This window comes from Trachinotus anak, unplaced genomic scaffold, assembly GCF_046630095.1.
Source record: "Trachinotus anak isolate AG129_WGS33_773 ecotype Australia unplaced genomic scaffold, CSIRO_AGI_Tana_v1 ptg000011l, whole genome shotgun sequence".
Lineage (NCBI taxonomy): Eukaryota > Metazoa > Chordata > Actinopteri > Carangiformes > Carangidae > Trachinotus > Trachinotus anak.
In genome coordinates this window covers 13613311-13627526 of record NW_027273862.1, presented here as the reverse complement: position 1 = coordinate 13627526, position 14216 = coordinate 13613311, and the positions used below count along the sequence as shown (strand labels likewise).

The 14216-nt window shown below is 38.5% G+C and overlaps 1 protein-coding gene across 3 annotated transcripts in view; it reads right to left on the bottom strand.

Annotated features, from left to right (window-relative positions):
- kiaa1549lb (KIAA1549-like b) overlaps nt 1-14216 on the bottom strand; it is a 60554-nt gene that overhangs the window by 34829 nt on the left and 11509 nt on the right. The gene's annotated exons all lie outside the window — the stretch shown is intronic.

The following is a 14216-nucleotide window of genomic DNA, read 5'->3' as shown; positions in this document are numbered from 1 at the left end:
TATGCATCTGTAAAAGGCAGAAAGAAAGAGAGATATGGAAGTTTACATTACAGTAACTATCATGAAGATGCTGGAGCTGGTTAATGCACCAAGACGGAACAACGTGGAGTTGTCTCTCTTCCATTCCTATCCTCTTTCCTTTTATTCTCAGCACATCCTCAACACGTCCATACAGGGGTTCTTTTATCCATTTATAAAGCTTTGCAGTCCTGTCACATCTCCCACCCCCTCAGCATGTTTCCCCGGCTGAAGTGCATCCAGTGACCCAGCTAAACATTAGCAGGGGGAACCATTTGACAAACATGTACCTGGATTGCAAACAGAGGCTAGATACTCATATATAAGTCATTTTTTCTCGTTCTGTTTTCCAATCACGTTGGCTTGAATAATTACATATTTGACCATAAGCTGTAAAATTCTGTCCAGCACATTCTGCAGAAAAGTGAGGCCCTTGAGTCAATGTTTTCTGAATTACACACATGATGACTAGCCTAAGGCAGTGTGAACTCACACAGCTGGCACTATAAAACTATGTGAAAACATTAATGTTCTGCAGATATCTGCGGAACATTAAATGAAAACTGTTATAGAATCTAACACCTACAAATTCCATAAAAGTACCAGGTCACTAACTCTTAAATGTCACCAATATCCCAGAGAATTGGCATAATGCTTTGTATAATTTGTTTTCAGAGGGATAAATCACTGAGTTTCATTAACTGCCAAAATTCATTTCTTAAAGACAGCCCCTTCATGCTGTACTCATGATCCCACTTAATTCCTTTTCTCCAATAAATCATTTGTACTAAAATGTTATTAGTGAAATTGCTATACTGCAATTTCTAACCCACTCTTATAAAGCGGTGATATAAAACAAAGGCTGGGAAGAAGGGAAATGTATTTATGTAGTCACAAGAGAGGTCTAACATACCAAAGGATATGTGTCCAGCTTCAAGGCCACTAAGAGGTGACTCAGTCAAACCACCTGGTCATCAAAATGAAAGAGAACTTCCTGCACCCCCTCCCTCCCCTGCTTAGCGTGCAAAGTGGCAACATGAATTTGGACACACAGGACAGCAGCCAGTCTGAGCGGGGGTGTGGGGTCCACCTGTGGTTTGCCACCTGCTCTGACGGAGCTGAGCATATGGGAGGATTTCAGCAATGGACGAGAGAGGACAAGATGTGCAGATAAAAAGGAGAGAGAGAAAGAGAGAGAGGGTGATGAGAAAAGGGTGGGCTAGAGGGAAAGCAAAGCAAAAAGAAAATTGAATAGTCCTAGAGAGACACTAGAGAAAGAGGAGCAACAGTTTGGTAAAGAATGAGGAATTGGAAGTGGTCAAGAGGTCATTTTGAAAGGAAAAGTGCACTGAAGTCTATTTTTATAGTCATGATTCTTCACACAGAAAAATAATATTGGGTTTTGTAATGCTAATAGTGGTACCCAACTTGATTACAAAAAAAGTTGTTTTGAATTTATTGTTTACATTTTTGAAGCAATTATGCCAAAATTTGCTGGTTAAAACTGTGAAAATTTGATGTTTTTCTCTGTAATGTATCACTGTAAAATGAATGAATCTTTGGGTTTTGAACATTGGTTGAACAAAGAAAGCGATTTTAAAGGTTCTGAAAACAATCATCGCTGCCACTAGATGTCACACTAGACCACCTGCATCTCAGACCAAAACAAATACTTCGTTGGCCACAACCATCTAATCCCTTCACGTTCTCAGTCAGAAAGCCCAGTAAAAGCTAAAAAAAAACTAAACACACAACAAAAAGCACAACTAAATAAAGTCACCCTGTGTACACGAGAGCCTACAAAAAGCAATACAGGCACAACCATTAGCCCAGGCTATCATTGCAGTGATATGCTTCAAAGGAATGCTGACAGTTAGCCAGCTAGCAATAGCAACATTTGCCGAACACATTCACTGTATTGGTAACAGCAAGTTTGCTAACGTTGTTGGTAAAGCCAGACCAGTATTGACTCTGCTGGGACTGGGAGTCGGACTGGGAAAGAGAGACACTGACGGAGCCAGTAAAAACTTTAAAAACTCTAAAGAGGCGACCAGCTTGCTTGCTATATTATTGTTTAAAACCTCATTTCCAGAACAATATAAGATTTTCATCTTGGGTTGTGTTGGGATTTTTCAATAGTCCTCAAAACTAAAAATGTATTATGCAAAAAACAAAGAAACTGGTAATTACAAACTGTTATGTAAACATTGTTAAAACCCAAAGTGGTGATCCCAAAGTTTCCAAAATATCAAATATGTCAGGCCACATTTTGGGGGAAATGTATATGAATTGATGCACAAGGCGTACAGTATTTTCATGAAAAGCCACAAAAGTCTTCGGTTGGAATATTTCAACATGGCATTGCTACAATGAAAAGTTGGAACAAGTGGATACAATTTCTCAAGAGGAAATAAAAGGGAAATAAAGGGAAAAACTGAATGTTGAAGGGTTAAACACAGTTGCCAACAGGAAAGCAATACAAGATGCATGTATGAGCAATAAAATGTTTGGTTTTAGTAGACTTATTTAGTAAAGTCTCTGAAACCCACTGCAACCAGCACACACAAACCAAGACCTCATTTCCACAGTCATTTCTTCCGTCTGCAGCCAGCACTATCTTTGAGCTACCAGGACACAGACATGACACCGCTGGGCTCCTGCTGCTCCACTCACATTATACACTGCTTCTCCTTTTGCTTTGAGCTGTTTTTGTTCTCTTATGTGCAGAAAATGGTACACAAGAGAGTGTAATTCAATAGTAAGGTGGATGGAACCCTGAAAGCAGAGAAACAAATTTGAGAAGATTGGTCTGAGGAAGTGCTTCAGAAGTCCTTCCTATGTTTTGACTCTGTATGCATGGTGGAAGCATATACTCCTCAGAGCTGTTGTTGTTCTATTAAAATGATAAATAAGAGCTTCAATGGTGAGGCTGAAGAAAGTCTGGAAGGAGAGAATTGTGAATGAGTATGTGGACAAATGTATTGCACATGGGGGGGGTGCAGTGCTGGAGGAGCAGTTATCAGTAATGCTGATGGATGGAAGGGAGGATGTGACATGCATCCAGCACTGTTTTTCTCCCTTTTTTTTTTTTTATAAGAGAGTGCAAACAGCACAGCAGGCTGAGACATGCATCAGCTGTCTGGAACACAGCCCAGCGGACACTTAACCCTGCAAGCATGCAGAGACGTGCAGAAATGTTCATTCATTCAATCACTCATTCATTGCCTCTGACAAGGAGGTTACAGCATGCTTTTTTTTTTACCCTGATTTACTGATTATCTGTTTGTTTCATAGGGTATTTTAAAAGCTTATTGTTAGGCCAAGGGACATATCATCACATTTGTAATGTGGATTCGGGTACTGTTTAAATCCAGATTATGTCATATTGGAAAGAAGAAACAACACATTCTTCTTTTAAAAATCATGTTTAAAATCATAAGCAAAATAGCATACATTTGCTCAATTCAACACAGTCAGGGGTGTTGCTGCAACAGCCTCATTCGGTCTGGTATGACCACGAGCACATTTTGGCTAATGTTAGCTAATGTTTGCAAACTTTACATAAACATTGTTGTGTAAATGATATTACTGAGTATGGTGACTTATAGCCCCTTTTACACAGCCTTTCCAAGGTGGGAATGCCGTGCCTTTATTCTCCCTTGCCATTCTGTACAAAGGGTACAAACAGAGAATAGGGAGGATCATTGTCCTGCCTTTAATCCGGGAGGTAGTCACAGAGCCAAATCGATGTCTGTGTAAAAGAGAGAGCCGGCATGGTGGGACGATGCTGTTGTGTTACATGTCACACCTTTGATTCCAGAAGGCCAGCATGCTGTCTAAAAATCACACAAGGGGGCTGCATTACGTCGCCTCTGTTTGGTTCAGTGTAAAAAAAAAAGCAAAGGCAGTGTAATCAGGGGTCTTTTAACGACAATATAGTGGGATCTCTGTTTAAAAAAGGTTTGACTGGGGCGGCGCAGTAGTCAAGTGGTTAGGGCACGTATCATGTGAGCACAAGACGCTCTTAGCAGGCAGTCGCTGGTTCGACTCCCAACCGGCTGGACTCTTTCCTGCATATCATTCCCCTCTCTCTACCCCCTTTCCTGTCAGTCTCCACTGCACTATAATAAAGGCACAAAAGCCCCCCAAAAAAAAAAAAAATTAAAAAAGGTTTGACCTCTATACACTTGTCCTACTGTTACACTATTTCAGTTTTTCCAACCATTAGAAGACTTAGTGTTTTTGCACTGTGCCTAGGCCAAATAAGGGAAAGAACTATGAGTTGTCTACCGGAATGATTACCATCCTAAACCCTAAGCTAACAAGCCAGGTATGGTGAGTGCAGACACTGATATTTGCTAATTAGTGTTACCATATAAATGAAATAATACTATACTGATGTGAACTCACTGAGACCTGCCTACAGACATCTACAGACCTGCATACAGATGTATGACTGCACAAAAATGTTGGTAAGTAGCCAATCGCTGTTACATTGTCACCTGGGAAGGGGAGAAAATCCAAATCCATTCACTATAAGCCTTGTTTTACCAATGTTGTTTTGCTCAGTGATCACACAAGAAAATGTTGAGGATTACTTTGAGCTACATAGCGCTTAGTAATCAATGACCACGTTTTTCTTTTCTTCTTGCTAAGTGTACTATAAAAAACAACAATCTGTGCAGTGTTTTTGTAAATATTGTAATATTTATTACTCCCAAATGATGTGAAAATGTGCTCTTGAGGGAGGACCTTAAACCACCCAGCCAAACTGAACAAATCCTTGGGGGGAAAAAATCAAGCACTGCACAATACACTGGCCACTGACTCAGGGGAAGCTGAGCACTCTCTCTCCTCCTCTGTCCTCTATCTTTGTGTGTGTGTGTGTCTCTCTCTCTAGATAAAAGTCAGCCAATCCACTCACGCTAAGGTTCTCTGTCCTTTTCAGCCTGACATGTCGACACACTGACTTCTGTCCTGATGCAGCTCAGGACGCTGTAGTCACGACTTATGTTGTTGCACTCTGTCCACTCATATTACTGCTTACTGAGGCTGTTCTCCACTGTCCTTGTCCCTGTGTTTGAGCCAGCATCATTTAGGCTTGAGCAGTATGATGACATATGCTGTTATATTATAGAGATCTGTCAACGTGTTGTTATCCTGAGTTATCCTGATTTTTGAACATGAGCCAAGGTGCAAAGAAATGGAATCTGGTGACTAAATTATCACTGGTGCATTTTACTGTCTAAAAACCCCAACACTAGATACTGCATTAATTTCTTCCTGTATCTGCATCGCTATATGGTACATTAGGATAATGTTTCTATCAAGTGTTTCTATGTTTTCCACTGCAGGCACTGGCTCAGTAAAACACACCAGAGAGCCATTATTCAGGGCTTTTAGCAAGCTTTTTGGAAGGTGACAGGGGACACATTCCCTCCACTCTCACATGAGGGATCATATATCTGCTGGCTCAAACCCTTTTGGCAAAAATGGACAAAAAGCGGCCAAAAGTTATTGATTTCTTTGCCTCATTATATAAATTCAGAGGTTAAGGTACTGCAACAATTTAGCAAATAAAGCATATCAACACAGTTCCCTTGGACAAAACAAACCAGTCCAGAAAACATTTTTTTTTTATTCAATGTGAACATTTTCAATACTTTTACAATGTTGCTGTATTATGTTAATGATCAAAAGTCAAACAAAGGGGGTCAAAAATATAGAAATAAGTACATTTGATGAGCGCAGAGATGGTCAAGTGATTAAGTTTCTAAATGTGGAAACATTGCTGATAGAATGGATTGAGCTTTCACATCTCTGTATCTCTTACTGTGAAGTAACTCTTGGCCCTTACCATCTACATAAGAAAAGAATAACAACTAGGCTACTAAATGAGCCCACACATATCTCAAACATCATTTAAAATCATGCTTATCATTACGCCACATTTATTAAATGCTGTCTTTTAACCGATTGTTTATTGTTTTTTGCTGATGTGCTGATTATTGTGCAAGTTACACAGATGACTGTTTCGCTTGCAGAAACACTAAAAAGGCTGTCTTAATGACCCTACTATCTGTTGTGGTTGTACATTCCCTCTTGTGTTGACAGTGAGGTCCCTAGAGTAAACCATCACATCAACAAGTATTATATCAGCAGGTAGAGTTTGATCTAAATTAATAAAGATGATATAAAAGCATGAATGCTTTCTGATATTCTTCAAATGACAGAAAGATGGGTGCACTAATCCTCAACACTTGATACTAAATAATCAGACCAATGCTGAAAATAAGATTCTTTAGACAATATCAAACACCACGTCTAGAGCTGAAGAGCCAGAATAATGTTAGCGTATATGTGTAGTTTCAGTGAAAGATCTTCCAGAGACGCTCACCTTACCGTCATCAGCAGAGCAGCAAAATAAAATGTGGCACTGTCTGACACTTTCATAGCAGGAGGATGGATTGCTACTGATTACTGTGCTTATGGGTTCAATACTCAATGTGACATCTTTAAGGAAAACACTCAACACTGTTCAAAAGCCAGAATGAGAGTTCTGGGTAATGCTGTTTAGCATATATAGTATAAAAACTTAATCGATCAGTCTGTAATTATTGGGGATTAACACATCAAGAGAAGTGTTCCCAACTTCCTGTCAATAATAGCAGCTTCACATAAACTTCATTTGAAGACTATAACTGAAGGCATGCCTATAGCAGCCTCTCTCTCCCCCTTACTATACCTATTCCTAAACTGCAGCTCTATATGCAATGAACCAGCTACAATGCACCATCTTAAATATAATATATTGCTTTTCTTCTGTCAGTAATGACAAATAAAATTGCTTATATACAGTTACTTGTTTGCTTTCAAACAAATACCCCCTAGACTTTTTTCACAGCAGGAAAATCACAGATGTCACTAGTAACATTAAAGATGTGTCTGAACTGCTTAGATGTCCTGGTATGACAGTGTGACAGAGAGCCAGCATGCACAAGGACCCTGAACTGAAGAAGCTAAATGACTCTCACGCCCATGTTTTTCCTGCTGCATCAAGTCAAAATATCTTCACTGAAAAGGGTCTCAGTAAACAATTCCACTGAACCAGTATGAAAAATATCAGGACTCTGGAACTGGCCCACCTATATGAAATTATGGATGCTATTAATCACAGCTGTGCTTTTTGTGCAGGTTTTTTACCTGCTGGTAAAAAAAGGTAGATAAAAAAAGATATCAACCTAAAGTTACTCCTCAACAATCTGATGTATATATTTATCCAACAAATAACATTTTTTAAAGCTAGACTGGCTAGGTTGAGGGAAATTGAGAGTATTTCATCAAAACAAAAAAGGAAAAAAAAATACTTGCACTGATGATTCCAGATTCACGGTATATAAATATGTAAAAGTATTTCTTGGTGAAATATTCCTCTGATGCATGGAGTGACCAGTTGAACCTTGCTGGGGCAAACAGGATGACTGGAAGTCAGAGGGCTCAGTAGGGTACTGCAGGCAATCACAGTCCCATTAAAACCACCAAAAATAAGTCATGTTTCACTTCAGCACCATGCCTAGAGGCAACACTCAATTACGTGTTGTCAAGGTTGAAAACAGAGCATGCAGTTGAGATAGAAATAAAAGCAAAGGTAAATACAATCAATTTCTTGCCATGGACGCATCATACAATCACGTTTGTTTACAAAAATGTAATCAGAAAAGCATTATTACTCAGACTGCACAGATGCATCAAAGTTTGTTTTACAACATCTAACATTTCTAATCTTCTGAGCAACACATTTTAACAACTTATGCATATTATACTTACATTTTGGGGTAAAAAACCTTTAAACTGGTTTAACAATTTCAAGACAAGCCTGAAAAATCTGCAAGAATAGTATTTACATCAGTGCCTCTTCAAATAACCCTTCAAATAACTTCTTGTCCTGGTATAACCCCATACACAGACAGAGAGAGAGAGAAAAGGGACTGTATCAAACTGGAGCTCATGGCCATCTCCTGGGCCGTTCATATCAGAGAAGGCAAGGGATGAGTGTAGGAGTTTAGCTGCATGCTGGGGCTGTGATGGGCCCGGAGATTACAACAGTGGGTGTGAAATTACATGTGGGGGTCAAGGGAGGGCATCAGATATAGACGCAGCAGCTGACAAGGTGAACATTAATATGAAGGTTCCCTCCTAAATTATGTATTTGCTTCATTTAATTCTGGACATACTATTTAATAATACAATGAAGGGTGTATTTATTACAATAAAGAGTGAATTAGAAAGAGCAACTCTGAATATAAATATGAAATGAAAATATGAAGAAAATAATCATCTGTGCTGTTACTACAAACAACTTTAATGTTTGATACTGATCAATACTGTTAGCCATAGCCCAACAGCCATTTTATAAGCAACAACTGTCTCAGTATTGGATCATGATGTATGATTATTGTATGATTACCCTAAATAGAAAGGTATGGAAATAGAATATTCTAGGCCTATTTTCACAAACTGTAGCTAGATCAGCAGTCATGTGAAAGAGGTTCAGGATCAGGTGTAAAAGGATAATCTATGGGGCAGAGCGGGATTAGTGATATTGAAAGCAGAGTAAAAAATATCAAGTCAAGCAGGGGTGGATGAAGTATTCAGATCATTTACCTCAGTAAAAGTATGAATACAGTAATGTAAAAATACTTCATTGCGTGTAAAGTAAAAATCCTGCATGGAAATTACACCTAGGTAAAAGTACAAAAGTCTCAGCAGGAAAATGTGTCAAAGTAAAAGCACCTGTTTCATCCCTGTGACTGATATATTATTATTATTGTTCATTCTTCTGTAGCTCATCAGGGTAGAGCTAGTCTTAACTACTTTATATGCAGTTGACTAGTTTAGTCCAGTGGGTCCCAACCCAGGGTCTGGCTCCCTCCCATGAAAAATATCAATCTGAAAAGTAATTAGTCACTTATGCTGTGAAATAATGTAGTGGAGTAAAATGTACAAAACTCTGAAAAATGTGGTATAATTATAAAATAGACGTAAGCCTCACAATAGTACTTCAAAAAATACAAGTTACATTCCACTACTGAAATCAAGCAGAATGATTAAGATGTCTCCAGATATTGACATAATACAGTCAACTAAATATCAATAAAATACCAATAAAAATACTTTGTCCCTGCAGAGTGTCTTCAGTGAGGAGCTGAGGCCTGTGTTCTCAAAAGACCATGACAATACACAGCTTGGTCACCTGTGTCAGTCTGAGCTTAAAAAGAAAAAGAACAGAAAAAGACTCTGAGTACTCTGGTATTATCACTGTTGGGAAGTCATTGCCTCTGACTTTCTAATTGGGCCCTCAGAGAGACTTCAGAAGAAGTCAGAGCTCATCCTGCCAAGTGACAGAGTGTCGAGTGTACCTTCTGTGTCTTATACATCCTTTACTGAACTCCTGCACAAAGTCTCATTGTTCCCACAGCAATGTGTTTAAAGGTACGACATAAGCAATATTGTAAGATTTGGAAATTATGGTCAATAGTAGCAGTTTAATGTAATTACCTTCAACTATTATTTATGCAAATTCAAACTACATTTTCAATAAATTCTGTTTACTTTCTGTAAAGTAAACCTGTTGCCTTTCTCTGATATTGTTGTGTTTGTAGAGGATGAAGAAGGATGCTTGAACTGATAACAAGCTGATAACAATAAGTAATAAGTAAAGATCTTTAGTTTTATGTGTGGTGGTAGCACAACAGTTTTTTCTTTGCTGTTATGTTCAGTAGATTTCCAGCGAAATTCTACCCCAAAGAACATCATTTAAAATGCAGAAAGCCAAAATCCTCTTAATGATCTCATCTTTTATGGTAATAATTAAGCCAAATTAATTTACTAATAAGTTATTCATGATAAATTTCCACACAAGACATTTTGCTCCTTAAATTTTAACATCAATGTCATTAAGACAAATTCCTCTGCATTTACTACACTTCACTACAGCAAATAAAGTGACTGATTCTGTCACAGCCAGACATTATTTACATCTTCCATGTCAAACCAAACACCCTCTTTGCATTAACATACATGTGATGCAAAAGAAGACGATCATGAATTGCAAGGCTCTAACAAAGAAATATTGCAGAATTTGTCCACCTACTTACCACATGAACCATTAAAATAAGAACTTCCTACAGCTGACCTTGATGCAGTCTGGGTTGAATATACTCAAAATTTCACAAAAAGCACAACTTAAAGAATCTTTTTTTTAAAATATAGACAAGCTCATACATTTGTATGGCAGACAGACCCCATGACTGTGTAACATGCTCATGAGAGGTCCCAACTCCAGACTGAAAACCCCTAATGTATGAGACTGAGCAGATATACCAACTCTGACCATATCTATAGATATATATAGTGCAGCAGAGGTTAGCTGAGGAGGAGGAAGGCTGAGGATGTGGAGGATGGAGGCAGGAGAACAATAAGGGATAACAAGGTGGGATAAGCCTGTTAAGCTTCCAGGATCCCCTCTGAAATCCTCACTCAAGTCAAGCACAAGAATGCCAAAATGTATGTAATACAATCACAGTGCTGTATAACCTGGGGTCACTACAAGCAGGGGGACACAAATTCATTACCTACTAATTTTTAGGATCCAAACTATTTTCTTTAAATCCAAATGTTCTTTTATTTTCATTATATCATAAATAATTGATATGCTAAGTTTTCAAAAGCTTTTGACTCAATGGAAAACACTGCACAGGTACTGAAATGCAAAACTACTCCCATTCAGCTCATTAAGTCCATTAATAAGGCCAATCGACAGAGTATGAGAAAGGTACTTCGATAATAAACAATGATCAGTGGACTATTTTCTTTATCAAAAATGCTAAAGATTCAGCTTGTCAAATGTGAATATTTCTGCTTTTCTTCGTCTTCTACTGTTGTTCACGGAATATCTTTGGGTTTTGAACTGGGAAATTGTGATGGGCATTCTTCATAGCTATTCACTTTTATTGACCTAAAGATGACTCAGTTCATAGAGAAAACAATTACTTAAGAGTATAAAAAGAATTGCAAGTTGCAGCCCTCTGCAGGTGCATGGAGCCCACACTGGGAACCACAACTCAATAGTAAGACCAGTGGTTATGCTTTGCAAGTGTTGGTGAGTCAGTGAGTGGGAAACATTAAAATGGCAATATCTTCTTTATGCAGGGCGATGCCATTCAACACACAGCTCTAATGTGCTGTTTCCACTGAAATATTTCCCGGACTTCTCGTGAGTTGCTTCTCTTGTGACAAGAAAAGAAACATTAAATAACTGTCCACACTGCACCTCTCCTTTCTAGGCACAATGAGAGCACAGAGAACAAGACCAGAGAAAATCTTACACATACAGAATGCAGGTGAGAGTAAAAACAGAACATGGCCGCATTATACAGTTTGCCACGGCTGAACACCAGGTCAAACAACACACGTTCGAGTTACAACACTGACACTGTTCATGCTTCACATCACAGCAATCGGACATTCAACCTTGACACGCCACACAGTCGAAGCAAACACAGAGATCACCACCAACTCCAGCAGGCAACATGATGGATGTGCTCTGAAACAAAGGCCTCAACCACATCCTCAATTGACCACAACACATCAGGGCCACTGCACACTGCAGCTACGACTGTGATGGTGGCCATAAAAGATCCTTCCATCACATTTCAATAAGGATGAAAATACTATTGAGTAATTCTGCATACAATTCTTCTAACCCCGTTAATACTGCAGCAGTGTTTAAGTGTTTAATTGATGTTATTCATTTCAATATGGTATCAAAGTGTTACGAAACTCATCTTCCTTTAGACCTACTGTTAGTTAGATTACACTATTGTTGCATTATAATGCAACCATAATTACAGACTAATGTAAAAAGTGTCTTTTTTTAAAACAGACATACAGAATGCAATTATATTATTTACAAGTAATTATGTAGCCTAACACTCTTTCAGCTGAGTAAAAAAAAAACATGCAATTGAGCAATTTAATTTTAAGAAAAGTTGAGAAAACCAAGAGCACTTAGAGACCGTATTTGTAGTTAACAGATATGTACAATTTAAAACCATAAAACCTGTCTTTAAATAGGCCAACTTATATAAGTGAATTGAGAACTTAGGTAAGAGAGTGGAGGATTTGGAAAGTAGCACTAGAGGTGAGACAGTGACTGAAGAACTAAATGCTCAGTGGAAGGTGAAAACAGACTTTCCCTCTGATAATATTTCTAACATCCACACAGAATAGCTCACTGAAATGGGAGGTGCAAAATCAATGGATAATACACTCAAAATTATTTTGGCAGAAGATGTACAACAAACAACTAATGTCAGTTTTGAATTGTGACACTGCTTTCTCATAAACCGATCTTTACAGATTGTGCTGGGGAACAACAAAGCCTTTTTTGTGATGATTGAGATGTTGTAACACCCAGGGACTGGACATCAGCAGTACCTGTTGTGGCATTATGGACAAAGATCACAATACATTACAGCGCATTAAGGTACCCAACTCAAGAATTAAGGATGTGTTGTATCCAAGTTATATTTTGCAGTTTTAAAGATGGAGTTACACAGCTAAATCCTCCATTCTTTCTATAATGTTAAATTTGTTATCAAAACAAGAATATAATGGGAACACATTTTGGATCATTTCTGGCCTGTATATTTAAAGGGGGGTCTCTACAGTGGCCCTCAAGAGATATAACATATGCTCTCATTAAAGTTAAAGACTATAAGCATTTAGGGGTTTGGATATTTGCATTTCAGAGTAGACAAGGGAAATTTTGCTTTGACAAAACAATGACATAAGCTGGGTAATACAAAGTTGGGAACTTTGTGACAGCAAAGAAAGACAGCTTTCTGTTGCCCCTAAAGTGCAACACACACACACACACACACACATGCACACATACATGCACACAAGTAGCATATGAGACATGTCAAAACACCAGCACCGACTGTTTCCTATGTGAACCAGCACTCTGGCACACTTGATGACATCTTGTCAGGGCCATGGGATACACCACTCACTGTCTTATTTCCCAGTATCCTGGTCATTTTTACAGAAAAGCAGGACTTTTATCATATTTGCTCCTATAATAAACACATTCCAGCTACTGTACTGTGAGTACTTCTTCTGTCCATGAAGCATATCCAGTATGTGTTTGACATCATCATAACTGTGGCTGTGATCACTAATTTTAGATTTCACTATAGCTGCTCAGTAAAGCTCTTGTCATTAACCTGTATGACTTTGCTTGCACACAAGAATAGTGACTTGATTGACATCTCAGTGGAGAAACACACCGTGCGCCTGGTTTACTAGTGAAGCATAAAGAGCATTTCAGATACTGACATAGTACAAGCTAGTGTTATATCTCCATCCCTTTACACTTGGTCACACACCAAAGTGGGCTCTGCCACAGCTGCATAGTCTCAAATGCTGTGACTGTAATATGGATACATATCTTCGTTCAGAGGATAGTATCAGCAGGAAGTCAAATACAGTCAAAGCTCCACTTCTTTTGAAGTACGGGTGCAAAATGGGAATCCTCACTCTTTGCATGTGGGCTAAAAACATTTGTTGGAAGTAGAAAAGGTAAATCTTCTTAAACATAACTTTTGGCAATACCTACAGGTGAGACACCTCCTCTGTGCCACAATGGGGTCAAAAAGAACTGCACATTAACACACACCTCAAAGGTCACAAGTCCACCTGAGTATAATGGATCTGGGACATGTGGCTACAATACATTATTCAGTGGTTTTTCCTCACTTTGTTAGAAAATGCGGTCCGCAGAGACAACTTTTGAAAAGAGAATTTAATTCTTAATAGAGAGAAAAGAAGGAAAGACATTTTTCACAAGTTCTTACTGGACACCATCCAAGATGTGGGCAGACAAATAATGCAAACAGGTACAAGTGTCAGGGTTCAGATGGGACTAGCTGCTGTGAAAATGTTCTCTAATTCAGATTTTATTAGCAGACAATTCATAATTTAATACCACTTCTTAACAGTCCTCATTTGGATTTTTGACTAAGCTTATACATCCACTCACAGTCACCTAACTGTAGTGCTGCAGATTTATTTCAGACAAGTTCAATGGTGGGCACACAGATACTATTAAGAGGATGGACGTCCCCACGGGAGCC